This window comes from Grampus griseus, assembly GCF_964374135.1.
Source record: "Grampus griseus genome assembly, chromosome: 13".
NCBI classification, from domain to species: Eukaryota; Metazoa; Chordata; class Mammalia; order Artiodactyla; family Delphinidae; genus Grampus; species Grampus griseus.
This window is the reverse complement of record NC_139007.1, coordinates 52,548,893-52,561,498: the sequence shown is the minus strand read 5'-3', so window position 1 is coordinate 52,561,498 and position 12,606 is coordinate 52,548,893.

The window sequence follows — 12,606 nt, the reverse complement described above, 5'->3', positions numbered from 1 at the left end:
TGCTATGCTGTAATGATGTGCTAATCTCTCCCACTGAAATTCACAGGGATTTTTGGAGATGGAGAGTAAAAGATTAAAGAATAAACTCAGAAGAAAACAGAAAAAGAAGCTCCCCTATGATGATATTCATGGGAAAAATCTGATCTGACCAATTTAGGTCATAAGGATTTTTATGTTTGTTTTTGACAAATCACATGTCCCAGAGCCCCAGTTTTCAGATTTAGATGCAGCCCCCAATAACAGAGAGAAGGAAACTGAAGATTATGAAGCAGGTAGGACAAAAAGATTACTAAACAAAAGATGAGTTGTTTTCTAACAGCTTTCTGCTAACCCAGACCCCCTGGTTTTGTTTAAGAAGTCCACTGCCTTTGAAAATACACAGGGTCTTTTCAATAGCAAAAGATCAAATGATGGGGGCTTCCCTGGTGGCACAGTGGTTGAGAGTCCGCCTGCCGATGCAGGGGACATGGGTTCGTGCCCCGGTCCGGCAAGATTCCACATGCCACAGAGCGGCTGGGCCTGTGAGCCATGGCCGCTGAGCCTGCGCGTCCGGAGCCTGTGCTCTGCAATGGGAGAGGCCACAACAGTGAGAGGCCCGCGTACCGCAAAAAAAAAAAAAAGATCAAAAGATGTTAATCAGGCAGTGAGTCCTAACCCTTTAAGGCAGCTGTTGTCTCTTTACATTATAAACATCCCGGCTATACAAGCTGGAACAATTTTTATCTTAGCCTGTCTTTTCTTCTTCTTCCTCTCTCTTTAAATTTTAGGTTTCGCCAATCTTTCTTCTATCTCCTTTCTAACCCCCATCAAGGAACAATCTGTTGTGCCTTAGGACGAAGGAAGACAAGACGATGGGGCAGTGAGTACACCCATCTCCCCATTTTCAACTCCACGTCCTCCACACGTCTGAGCTGGTCATTGTAGACTACGTTCTAGTAGAAAAGCCACATCCACAGGGCACTGCATATAGCTCAGGGTTCTCCCTGCTCAACATCTCTGCTTCTGTTCAGCTATTGGTTTGGCCTGATGGGTTCACTTCCACTTACCACAGTTATGGATACATTTACAGATATGATCAGCAGCTTTTTTTTTTTTTTTTTGGATACAATCTTTGCTTCAGAAAGATAATAATCATATTTTGAATTCTGTAGCATGTTTAGCTGAAAGAAGAATTGATTGGGGTAGAGAGAAGGATGTATGACAGTTGTCTTCAGATATTTGACCTACCACCCTGTTGACATAGGATTGGACTTCTTTAGGAATACAGAACCATCACAGCAGTGATTCTTCAGGGGGAGTGGTGGTGGTGAGTAGAGACAGTTAAGGTCGTCTTCAGTTTACATCTCTGCTGAGATGCTAATGCGTCTGCAGTAGAATGCCATTGTTATCCTGAGAGTTGGACCTATTTCTTAGGAGGGTCAGGATGGAAAAAATTGAGGTGGATCAACCTGGACTATAAATTTTGCTAAATCAGTTGAACTATACGTAATTCTCTTATCTTTTTACTCCTAAAGCCCAACAGGGCCTGACACGTGGCAGATGCTCAAAAATGCTTTTCAAAGTATTATTTTGTTGATGAATTAAAACAAAACTTCAGGGAAGCAAATTTCACCTTAATATAAGTGGAATGATCTAATAAGAAGCACTGCCCAAGGTGGGCTATGACAGACAGTGAGCTCTCCATCTTTGGAGGAGTTCAAACATAAACTGTGGATACTGTTATGTAAGCTGGGGGGTTGACCCCGTTTATGAGGGGAAAACAGTGGCAGCCCATTAGCCCCTGGCCAAGGAAAAGCTCCAACACTTTCTACTTCATGACCATGAACAGATTCATTTTTGGAAGGGTATTAAAAGATGCATCCTGTAATATCATCAGTTTAAGCCAGGAACCAAATCCTTGTGCTCTGCTTTCTGGGAGTTTTGTTCAGTTTGAGCCACAGTTTATTAAACCCTAGGTTTTTAATTTCTATTCATGATACTAAAGTTTTTTTTTTTTTTTTTTACTAAGAATAATACTTGTACCTTTGAAACTCTCTGTGGACATGGTCTTCTCCACTAGAGCACCATTTGAATGCTGATACATATTAGTCTAGAGCTGTGGTTGATAGGTCCTAAAAACCCAGTTCCTTCTTCCTACAGAACCAAAGGCTTCTAAACCCATCTCTTTGTCACACTAATTTGGAACCCAGATTTCCAAATTAACTTAAGAATGGCCCACAAGAGAATTTCAACGCTTCTTGAAACATTGGAAGTCTTTTAAGATTTTCCCTTCCCTTCTCCTATTCTTCCTTTTCCTCCTCCTTCCTCTTCTTTTTCTTCTCCTCCTTCTTCTTTTAATTCTGAATGAAGTTTATCATCTCAGGAAATGTGGTACCTTGATAATCGCTTTGATATCCATGCATCCCACATTGATTTACACTGAACAACTGTGGTCCATTAAAAAGACTTAATAAAGTGGAAGCCTCGTGCCCAACCGTAAGATTTGCTGTGATGATCTTTTGGTGAAGAGCGCCACCTCTCAAGAGCAAACCAAGGTGGCCTTTCTGTGGGCCAGAGTCGGAGGAACCGTCCGCCAGAAGAGTGAATCAGGGATCGCTCGCATTTTCTCCTTGCACAGCATTCAATTACCTTTTGGACCAACAATGGTAAAGTACCTGAGATTGTACCTCATGACTGTTTTAGCGAGAGTGTCTCTGGGCTCTAAAATTATTATTCACCGTCTATGAATTCACTTTTAAAAGACAGTAATTCTTAATCTATTTCTCAGTCTGCACCATTCTTTAAAATCTTGGATTTTCTACTGAATAAAACAAGTCTCCAGACTTTATTCAGATTAAGAATTCTTTCTTAGCATTTTAGGTATCTCACAGGTCTTCTAGGCTCCTCTTGTTACAGGTGCAGAAGGTGAGGCCTGGAGTAGACCAGTGATGGCATATACCTCCCCTGTTGACCCCGCACCTGTTGACTACTACCCTCAGGCCCTCCCCTTTGGGCCACATTCCCCTGTCTTGGGTTCCCAGAATTTTGCAGTTTAGAGGGTAACTGGAAAGACTGGGACTGTATCGAAACTAATTGTGATATCTTAGGTCATATGCATTTTATCTTTATAACTTTATCATGTTCTGTTTGTGCTAATAAAGTACAAATCTCTCTATTCACAACACATAAAAAACCACAGATGTTGATTCTAAATTGAATTATATTAATCACTGCCTATGCCTCTAAAATCATTCATGTAAAATTTTTGAAAAAAGCATTTTAGGTTCTTCTTCCTTTCTCAGGAGTTTTAAGTGATTTAAAATATATACCTGCATGTATTATTTGATGTTAATACAGCTTTTCCTAAATAGCATGCTTGACGTTTAACAGAGATTTTTGGAGCTAGCGTATTCTGAGTGCCAATGGAGGGAAATTTACCTTATAATATATGATTTACTATAAAGGGGTGTTGCTACTGCAGAAGAAAGGCAAGGAGCAAAGGATGAGAACTTTGGGTTCAAGTCCAGTGTCTGACACTTAGCAGCTCTGTGAATTAACCCCAAAAAAACTCTCCTGGTGGAGGCATGTGTGTTGCTCGCAGGGACGGGGGGTGGAGGGGAAGGAGTGGTAAGAAAATCTATGCTGCCTTTCTCATTGAATTGTTGTTAGCATCAAGGTCAATAATATAGTTGAACGTTCTTTGAAACTTATAAATCAAAGTTAAGTTAGGGGCTTCCCTGGTGGCGCAGTGGTTGAGAGTCTGCCTGACGATGCAGGGGACACGGGTTCGTGCCCCGGTCCGGGAAGATCCCACGTGCCGCGGAGCAGTTGGGCCCGTGAGCCATGGCCGCTGAGCCTGCGCGTCCGGAGCCTGTGCTCCGCAACGGGGGAGGCCACAACAGTGAGAGGCCCGCGTACCGCAAAAAAAAAAAAAAAAAAAAAAAGCTAGTATTATAACGGCCAGAGCATTTGCTTGCTGCCATGTAGCATGTGAAGTGGAAGTCATATGTTTAAAGGTTAAAATCTGGGCTCTTTGATCTGCCAATTTGGATGGAATCCTAACTTCACTACTTCCTAGCTGTGTGCCCTCTGGTGAGTTACTAAACCTGCCTAAGCCCGACATCCTGAGGGAATGTAAATTGGTGCTGCCACTATGGAGAACAGTACGGAGGTTCCTTAAGAAACTAAACATAGAGCTACCATGTGATCCTGCAATCCCACTCCTAGGCATATTATCTGGAGAAAATTTTAATTCGAAAAGGTAGGGAATTCCCCTGCAGTCCCGTGGTTAGGACCAGGCACTTTCACTGCGGAGGGCCCAGGTTCAATCCCTGAAAAGATACATGCACCTTAATGTTCATAGCAGCACTACTTACAACAGCCAAGACATTGAAGCAACCTAGATGTCCATGGACAGAGGAATGGATAAAGAAGATGCGAGATATATATATATATATAATGGAATATTACTCAGCCATAAAAAAGAACGAAATAATGCCATTTGCAGCAACATGGATGGACCGAGAGATTACCATACTAAGTGAAGTAAGTCAGAAAGAGAAAGACAAATATTATATGATATCATTTATATGTGAAATATAAAATATGACACAAAGGAACTTATTTACAAGACAGACTCAGACATAGAAAACAAACTTATGGTTACCAAAGGGGAAAGGGGGTGGGGGAGGGATAAGTTAGGAGTTTGGGATTAGCAGATACACACACTATATATAAAATAGATAAACAACAAGGTCCTACTGTATAGCACAGGGAACTACATTCAATATCCTGTAATAAACCATAATGGAAAAGAATATGAAAAAGAATATATATATATGTATATATATATATATATATATAACTGAATCACTTGCTGTACGCCTGAAACTAACACAACACTGTATTGTAAATCAACTACACTTCAATAAAAAATAAATAAAAGATAGAGTACAGTGATGCGTGCGAGGCACCACGTGGGATGTCCAGCCCACAGCAAATAAACGTTAGTTTGTTTTAGCACTATGCGATTCCTGGCTTTTTCTGTTCATACAGTTCTGTGGGATAAATAATCTGGGAGAGTTGAGCCTTTTAGCCCTTGAAATATTTTACTTAGGTCTCCCTCCCCTATGACTAGAGCTCTAGCTGAGACATCGCCTCAAAGGACACAGAGCAAATGAAAGTGTCATGAAACAAAATTATGAACAGAAGGATTCATAAGTTTGAGGGATAAGTCCAAGAATATCTGCTTTTTATCCTGCCCCCCCTACTCTCGTCTTCAGAACTATGTCCCTTACAAAAAATTTCAACTCCAAGAGAAGAGTCGATTTCAGGATGTCTTCTTGACTCTTCCTAGTAAGCGTCCCCAGTAATCTTAGACCCTTTATAAACCTTATGAACTTATAAATAAGTCATTATTTTAAAAAATTATGTTATAAATAACTTGGTTCATTTACCCTATTTCCTCTTTTAGGTTATGAACTTCGTGAAGCCTAGCCTCTTCCTGTTTTTCTCACTGTACCCGATGTTTAAGTTCCATGAATGGTCCAAAGATCATTAGTGCCTTAACGTTACAAGCACTTGGACTCACATTGTGCTTCTATCACCTACTTGTTGGGTATCCTTGGGAAAGTTGCTTCAATTCTCTGAACCTTGGTTTCTTTGCTCATAAAATGAAGGCAACCTTGCAGAGTCCTCATGAATCTTGGTAGTAATACCTGGAAAGCCCTTAACACATAATAAGACTTCAATAAAAGGTCACAATCAGTGTTTCTCTCCTTTAAGTTGTCTAATACGATTATTATCACCATGGTGGCCACCATTTCTATGCCTATCATTGGCCCAGATTCCCAAGAACTAAAGGAAAACAGAAGAAAGGATATAGAAAAAGCCAGAGAAGCATGATGAGAGCAGAAAGAGTTTGCTAAAACCAAGTCAGCAAACACAGGGCAATAAATGTATTCCACCATCCAAAGGTGACGGTGGCTTCATCATGCTGATAAAAGAGAACACTGGTGAGACAGTGCCACTTAGTGGTGGTCTCTTAATATTACATGCAGCGACTTCGTAAGCGGTGGGGAAATATTAATAATTGCCAAAGGGGCCTCCAGTTTATTCCTCTTGTCTCTTTTGAGAAGGTGGGGATGTACCGCTTGTGCATTCCTCTCTCTCACCCGTCCTGAGTTGGGCTGTGCACAGCGCTGTGCTCACAGACCTGCTCAGCAGCACTTTGTTGTTCGCTTGTTACTTCTACATTAATAGTTAGAGCCTCTCTGGGCTTATAAATTAGCTCATTAGCAACAAGTCAACATATTAATCAATCACAAAGTAACAAAGGATGATGAGATTCTTGACATTTGCAAGTTAAGCTGTGGTCTTGATCACCATTTCCCCATCTGCAAGGAAGGAAGAAAATACTTTTTTTTTATAAGTTTATCAAAATTCATAAAATTATGAACGTTTAAGGAAGAATGTTTTATCTATCATGATAGTGCCTCCTGCAGTTACTTACTCAAAATTATAATCTTTTAAACACAATGATGTTACGTGAGGAGTTTTACAGTGCTCTACAGACATTCAGTCCCGAGTCCCTGGGAAAGAGAAAATAAGCAGATTCGATTAACTTTATATTATTTATTCACTTGTTCACAGTAGGATCTATGAAGACAAACTAACTCCACCGATAAAAGAAAAATCCAATAGCCCAAGTATAAAGCAGCATACTTTCAACTGTAAGGAAATCTTTTTTAAAGTTTAGAATTTTAGAATTAGAAGGCACTTTAAAAATTAGAAGGTTCAGCTCCTTCTTTTACAGATGACTCTGTTTATCTAACTCACATATTTTGTGATTTTGTCTTTTACCCTTGACTGCTGTGTTAGGATTTGTCACAGAGCAGTCTGGTTCTATTAACAAGTCAGGCTGTAAAACACCTTCTACAATGTGTCATTTATTTGGAGAGAGCGGGCCTGGGAGAGAATTAGAAACAGCTGAAGGCATATACACGCCCATTGCTGCTCCAGTTTTAAAGGCAGTTTAAAAGCTCAGATGAAGAGAGAATAGGCAGAAACAGAAAGTTAGAGCAGGACAGATGTTGCTGCTGCTGTCTCTCTGGCCCTAGACGGGCCCTGGCCTCAGAGACAGGAAGGACCATCCCGGCAGTTTGATATGCCTCCTCCCCCAACACCCTGCCGCCCAGCCTCACGTGGGCATGGAAGAAGAGGGGAACACATGTGTCCCAATCCTGAATGCCCTTGCTTTATAGAAATGCCATGGCTTTTGGACCAATGGCATCTCTTCTGGTAGAAGTTGGAAGACATCTCCCAGATAGACTGATTTTGTTCATTAAATTAACATTTTTGAGCTCCTGACTTGGGCTATTCTACAAATCTCACAACGATTTTCAGGCCTTCGGGCAAGGTGATTCCATCCCTGAAGGGCATCTCCTTTTTACACTTCCACCACCACCATCACCATCTTCTTGTCACCACATCTAGGGGAATGTCACGCTAGGTTCTGAGGATAAAAGATGGATCAGACAGAGTGTCTACCCCCAGGAGCCTTTCTGTCTAGTATCACCATCATGACAAAACTGCCTGGGAAATATTCCCTGAGCTCAGAAATGTACTTCCAAACAGTTAAAGAATTCTTCTGTGGCTTCATGGTTTGCCATTTGATTTTCGCACCTTCTGAGGTCAAGTCCTACTTCGAAATGGCAGGGGCAACGACCAGAAAAGAAACTTGACCTAATTTGTAAGCTCAAAAATTACCATTTCAATTAAGTTGAACCAAAGACACATGCAGAACCTGATTTGTCCCTAGAGAAAGCTTGAGATGCACTTTACCTAGAAGAACCTTTCTGTTCCGTATCCCCTTCCAAGCTCTGAAATACGATTCCTTGGCAATGTAGCCACTTCAGTATTTACATAATGATGGCATATTCTGACACAGCCTCTCTCTCTGTGTGTGAAATGATCTCCCCACACAGGAGAACTCAATGGCTGCCAGGATTCCCACACTGCCATTCTAGAAAGTCCTAGGAGGCGGTATGGATACTAGAAAATACATGAGCCGTGGTGCTATAAAGTTTTAGTCCTGACACAGCAACTTAATAGGTGTACGATCTTGGGCAAATTATTTAACCTTCCTGAGCCTGTTTCCTCACCTACAGAAAGCAGATAACGATACTCTGAAGGATGGTACAAATTTGAATAATATGGCAGAACTCCTAGTGAAGTGTCTGGCACAAATGAGGTGTTCTTTAAAGAAAGGTATTACCACTGCCATCCAAATACTCCTTGTACTCACTTTCTGATACCCTCTCACAACGCCATGCAAGACCACCTGACTGTCCTGTGCTGTTAGTGAGGCCAAACCCTTCAGTTTTAGTATCTGTCCTTGTATCTAATTGCTTTCCTCGAGTCAATGTTCGTTGCCACCACTTGTAATATTCACCACTTGCTGCCTTTGTTGTTTGCTGTTCCCTCGCTTGTTTTCTTCCCTTTTCCATCAGACTTCCTCTCTACTTCCTGGCCTGAGTGTTGCTGTGGTTTGCCTTTTATGACTCTTAAAAGGCACTGAAGTATCTCTATTCTTTCTGAACATTAAACCAAGAGACCATTAAGTGCCATCCTGGACCCAAGCCAATCAGGTTTCGCTTCAGTGGCTTAAAGCTGGATGCCCTGGTTGTTTTTCTTCTTTTTCCCGTTAGACACACTTTAAAAATTCCCCGCGCCCCCCCTTTAATCCTCTGGGTTCCATGCCACTCCAGATGTATAAGATTACTAGAATTTTGGCCTCTGGGATAACTGAGGTGTTGCTACAAAACATATAGGTTTACTCTTTAACAGTTAGGAATGTGCTAGAACAATAGCATTTCTTTTAGTTAGAAGTTAAAAAAAAAATTTCCAAATTGTTGAAAGCTGCATATTATCAGAATTGCTTTTCTTTTAATATAATTTATTCTCTATATTACTTAACTTGGCTGCTGTTTTATAGGAGTAACTATTTTTCTTTATTTAACAGGAAAATGCTACTGCTGAGTACGTACGATAGTATCATTTCTTTTTCTGTGTGCGGAGAAGGATTCTGCTACCTGGTCTAAGACACGTGAAAGGTCACCGTGTAACAGCTCCCAAAACAGTGGCTGGCATCAGGGACCTCTGTGAAATTCACCTGGAACCCTGCCCTATTCCTGATGACGCATGCTGATGGACAGGGGCAAACTGTAACTTCAGTCACTCTAGAGGGATAATAGTTCCAGTCTGTTCCATCTGATAAGGATGGAGTGATAGAGCAGCTGAAGATTCTTGTACAATTATGAAACACTTTAGTCACTGAAGGTGCGCATCAGTGGAGAAGAGTTGGGAGCTTGCCAGAAAACTGGTGTAAGGGATTATTAACTCAGATAATAATTTAAAACAAAACAGTAATGTTGTCTTTCTACATGCAGAACCCCTCCACTCTGTAATCCGGATGTGTCCAGGGGTGACTCTAACACACCCATTAGTGGCAATTATCTTGGAGCCAAACCGTTCTTGCTCAGCTTAAGGTTAACTGTTAAGAAGGCACATCTTTCTTGGCAATGTCTCTGCCACAGCCCTCAGCCACCACAGACAGGGTGCACTCTACAGCTGCTCATCTGAGCAGAAAGCCCTCCCTTACCTCTGTCGTTCATGGCTGGTTTTATGGGGGACTGGTGCCCACTCTGACTTTTTTGCTGCACTGCAATACTGCACCACCGGCAAGAAAAGTGGCAAAAGAGAACAAAACCTAATCTCTTTCCCTTGAGCAAATATTCCTTTTGTAATATTCCCCCACTCCTAGACTTACTATCCTACATTTTTCTTCGGGGAGCTGAATTGCTCTGCTTAACCTAGTAACATAACTGATCAAAGCCTTCCTCGAATTCCCCTCATCTTTCCGGAGTCTCTGTGGCCAACCTCCAGAGCCTTTCTACACTACTTTAAAAAGGGGTTACATGTGAAAATTGTGTTTATTTTATTTCCTCACTCATTTTAATATAAACGTAACATCCATTTTCACCAATTATAATTCATCAACAATACGAGGAGTTTAATTTTAAGCATTTTCATTTTGGACCTATAGACTACAGCTTCTTAACTGCAACATTAGTGACATTTGTGCCGGATAATTCTTTGTTGTGGCAGGTTGTTGTGTGCTTTGTGGGAATTTTATTAGCAGCCCTGACATCTGCCTTTTAGATGCACACTCCCCTGCTTTGTGACAACCAGACATGTCTCCAAACATTGCCACATGTTCCTTTGGGGCAAGGTCACCCCGAGATTGAGAGTCGCTGATATAAACCAACTATTAACCTTTTTGTCAATGAAGATATAGCAGGCAGAAGCATCATTTCTTCCTTGGGTGTCTAAAGGAAAAAAAGAAAAGAAAGTAGGTTTTGGTCAGACATGGTCTCTGTTCTTTCATCAGTTCCTAAAAGCATTTTTATAAATGTTTTCTGGGCAAATTTTCTCAGATCAATCCATTGCTATCTGTTCTCTTGCCCAATGCTTTACCTAAATGACAGTATACGAAATCTATTTTATACACAGGATCTCATTTAATTTCCACAGTGATAAGATGTGGTACTCACAGCCAGTTAGCTGGGAAGCAGCAGGGTGTCATGGAAAGGAAGATTTGGAGGAAGACAGGCCAGAGCTTCAATTCTGGCAGCCCTGTTCACTGGCTATGAAAACTTAGAATAGATACATGAATTATGTGTAACTGAAACACTTCGCTGTACACCTGAAACCATCACAACATTGTTAATCAACTATACTCCAATATAAAATAAAAAGTTAAAAAAAAAGAAAGAAAAGTCAGGCCCGTTCTTCAGCTTCTGTGCCACTCAGTTTTCTCTTGGAAATGTCCGATTACTATCCTGGAGAAATGTTGGGTGAATTAAAATGAGGAGAGATGTGTGACAATATATCTCACTTAGTGGAGGCTTAAGCAGTGATGGCTTTTTGTATTAGAACACCAAGACCAGAGCTTTGTGGACTACCCCACAGCTGCATACTGAAGCAGCTTTCTCAGTAGCAGCAGATTTTGCCCCCATTCTGGTCACAGGCCTCTTTAGGGATCTGATAAATAGAAAAGCCCTCAAATGCAGCACAATTTCAGGAGATTTCCATATTCCCCAGAGTGTATATTAAACCCAAGGGATGAATCCCTCTAATGAGAGCCTTCTGATTTCACCTTTTCTTCTAGTTGACTCAGTAAGTGATACAAATTGTTTTCCCTGCCCATTGCTTTAAACTGGCACCCCCTTCTAGGGAAACAAATGGGTTCCAAGTCCCCTGATGTTAGTGGCTGGCCAACAAGGCTTTGAAATAAGCCATTGGTCTGGTAGAGTGCAAACAGGCTTGCTAATTTCCCAGCAATAGACATTTAGCATCAGAGAGAAGTAAACCTTTGACGTGTTAAACCCCTCAGATACAGAGGTTGCGTATTACTACAACATAACCCAGTCTAGACTTCACTTCCTATTTCAGTGAGAAAATAGAGGCAATCAGAAGAGAGCTCCACAATCTCCCACGACCACAACTGCCATTAATTAGTCACCATATATTCTCCCTTCCTCATGTTTTATGGATGAATGCTCCATATTCCTAAGACCAATCTTTCATCTTGTACCCTAGATTGTATCCTCTTCTATCTACTCAAGGCCATCATTCCAGTATTTCTCTCCTTCGTCTCCTACAGTACATCATTAATTTTCCCTCTCTACTAGATCACCTCCATCAGTAAACAAAAATACTGTAACATCTCCTGTCTTAAAAAGAAATCTTTCCTCCAGTAGCCCCACGCATTTTAAATGAGTTGCATTTCTCACTCCTGTTCTCTTTGGAACCATCTCCAGGTAGGGTTCTGCTTGCCCCAGCAGACCAAAGCTGCTCTTGTCAAGGTCAGTAGTGACAATGAATTTGCTAAATCCAGTAGTCAAATCTGTCTTTATCTGATATAATGTTGACTTAATTGATCACATTCCTTCCTTCTTGAAGTATTTTCTTCATCTGGCCTCCAGGACACAACCACCTCTTAATCCTCTACTGGCCACTTCTTTCTGGTCTCCCAAACTCTAAACTTTGGTTTGCCTGAGACCTGAGGCTTCAGACATCTTTTCTTCATCCACACTTTTCCACCAGGTGGTCTCATCCAGTTGCTTGGTTTTACAAACCATCTTATGTGCTGATGACACAAAGTTGTCACCTTTCCCCTGACCTCCCGATTTATCTCTCTACTAGGATCTCTAATAGGTATCTCAACATGTCCTAAACTAAACTTCTGATTCCTACCCTTCCCCACAACCTACTCTTCTTGCAGTTTTCTCTGGCTCAATACATAGCAACTCCATTCTTTCAGTTGGTCAGGCCAAGATTTATGGAGTCATCCTTGACTCCTCTCTTTCTCTCATACCCCATGTCCAATCTGTCACAAATCCTGTTAGTCCTACCTTTAAATTGTACCCCAAATTTAACATCTCACCACCTCCACTACTCGAATCCTGGATTAAACCAAAATCATCTCCCCAAAGAATTACTTCAATAGACTCCTAACTGGTCTTCCAACTTCCTTCCTCCCTATACAGTCTATTCTCCATGTTA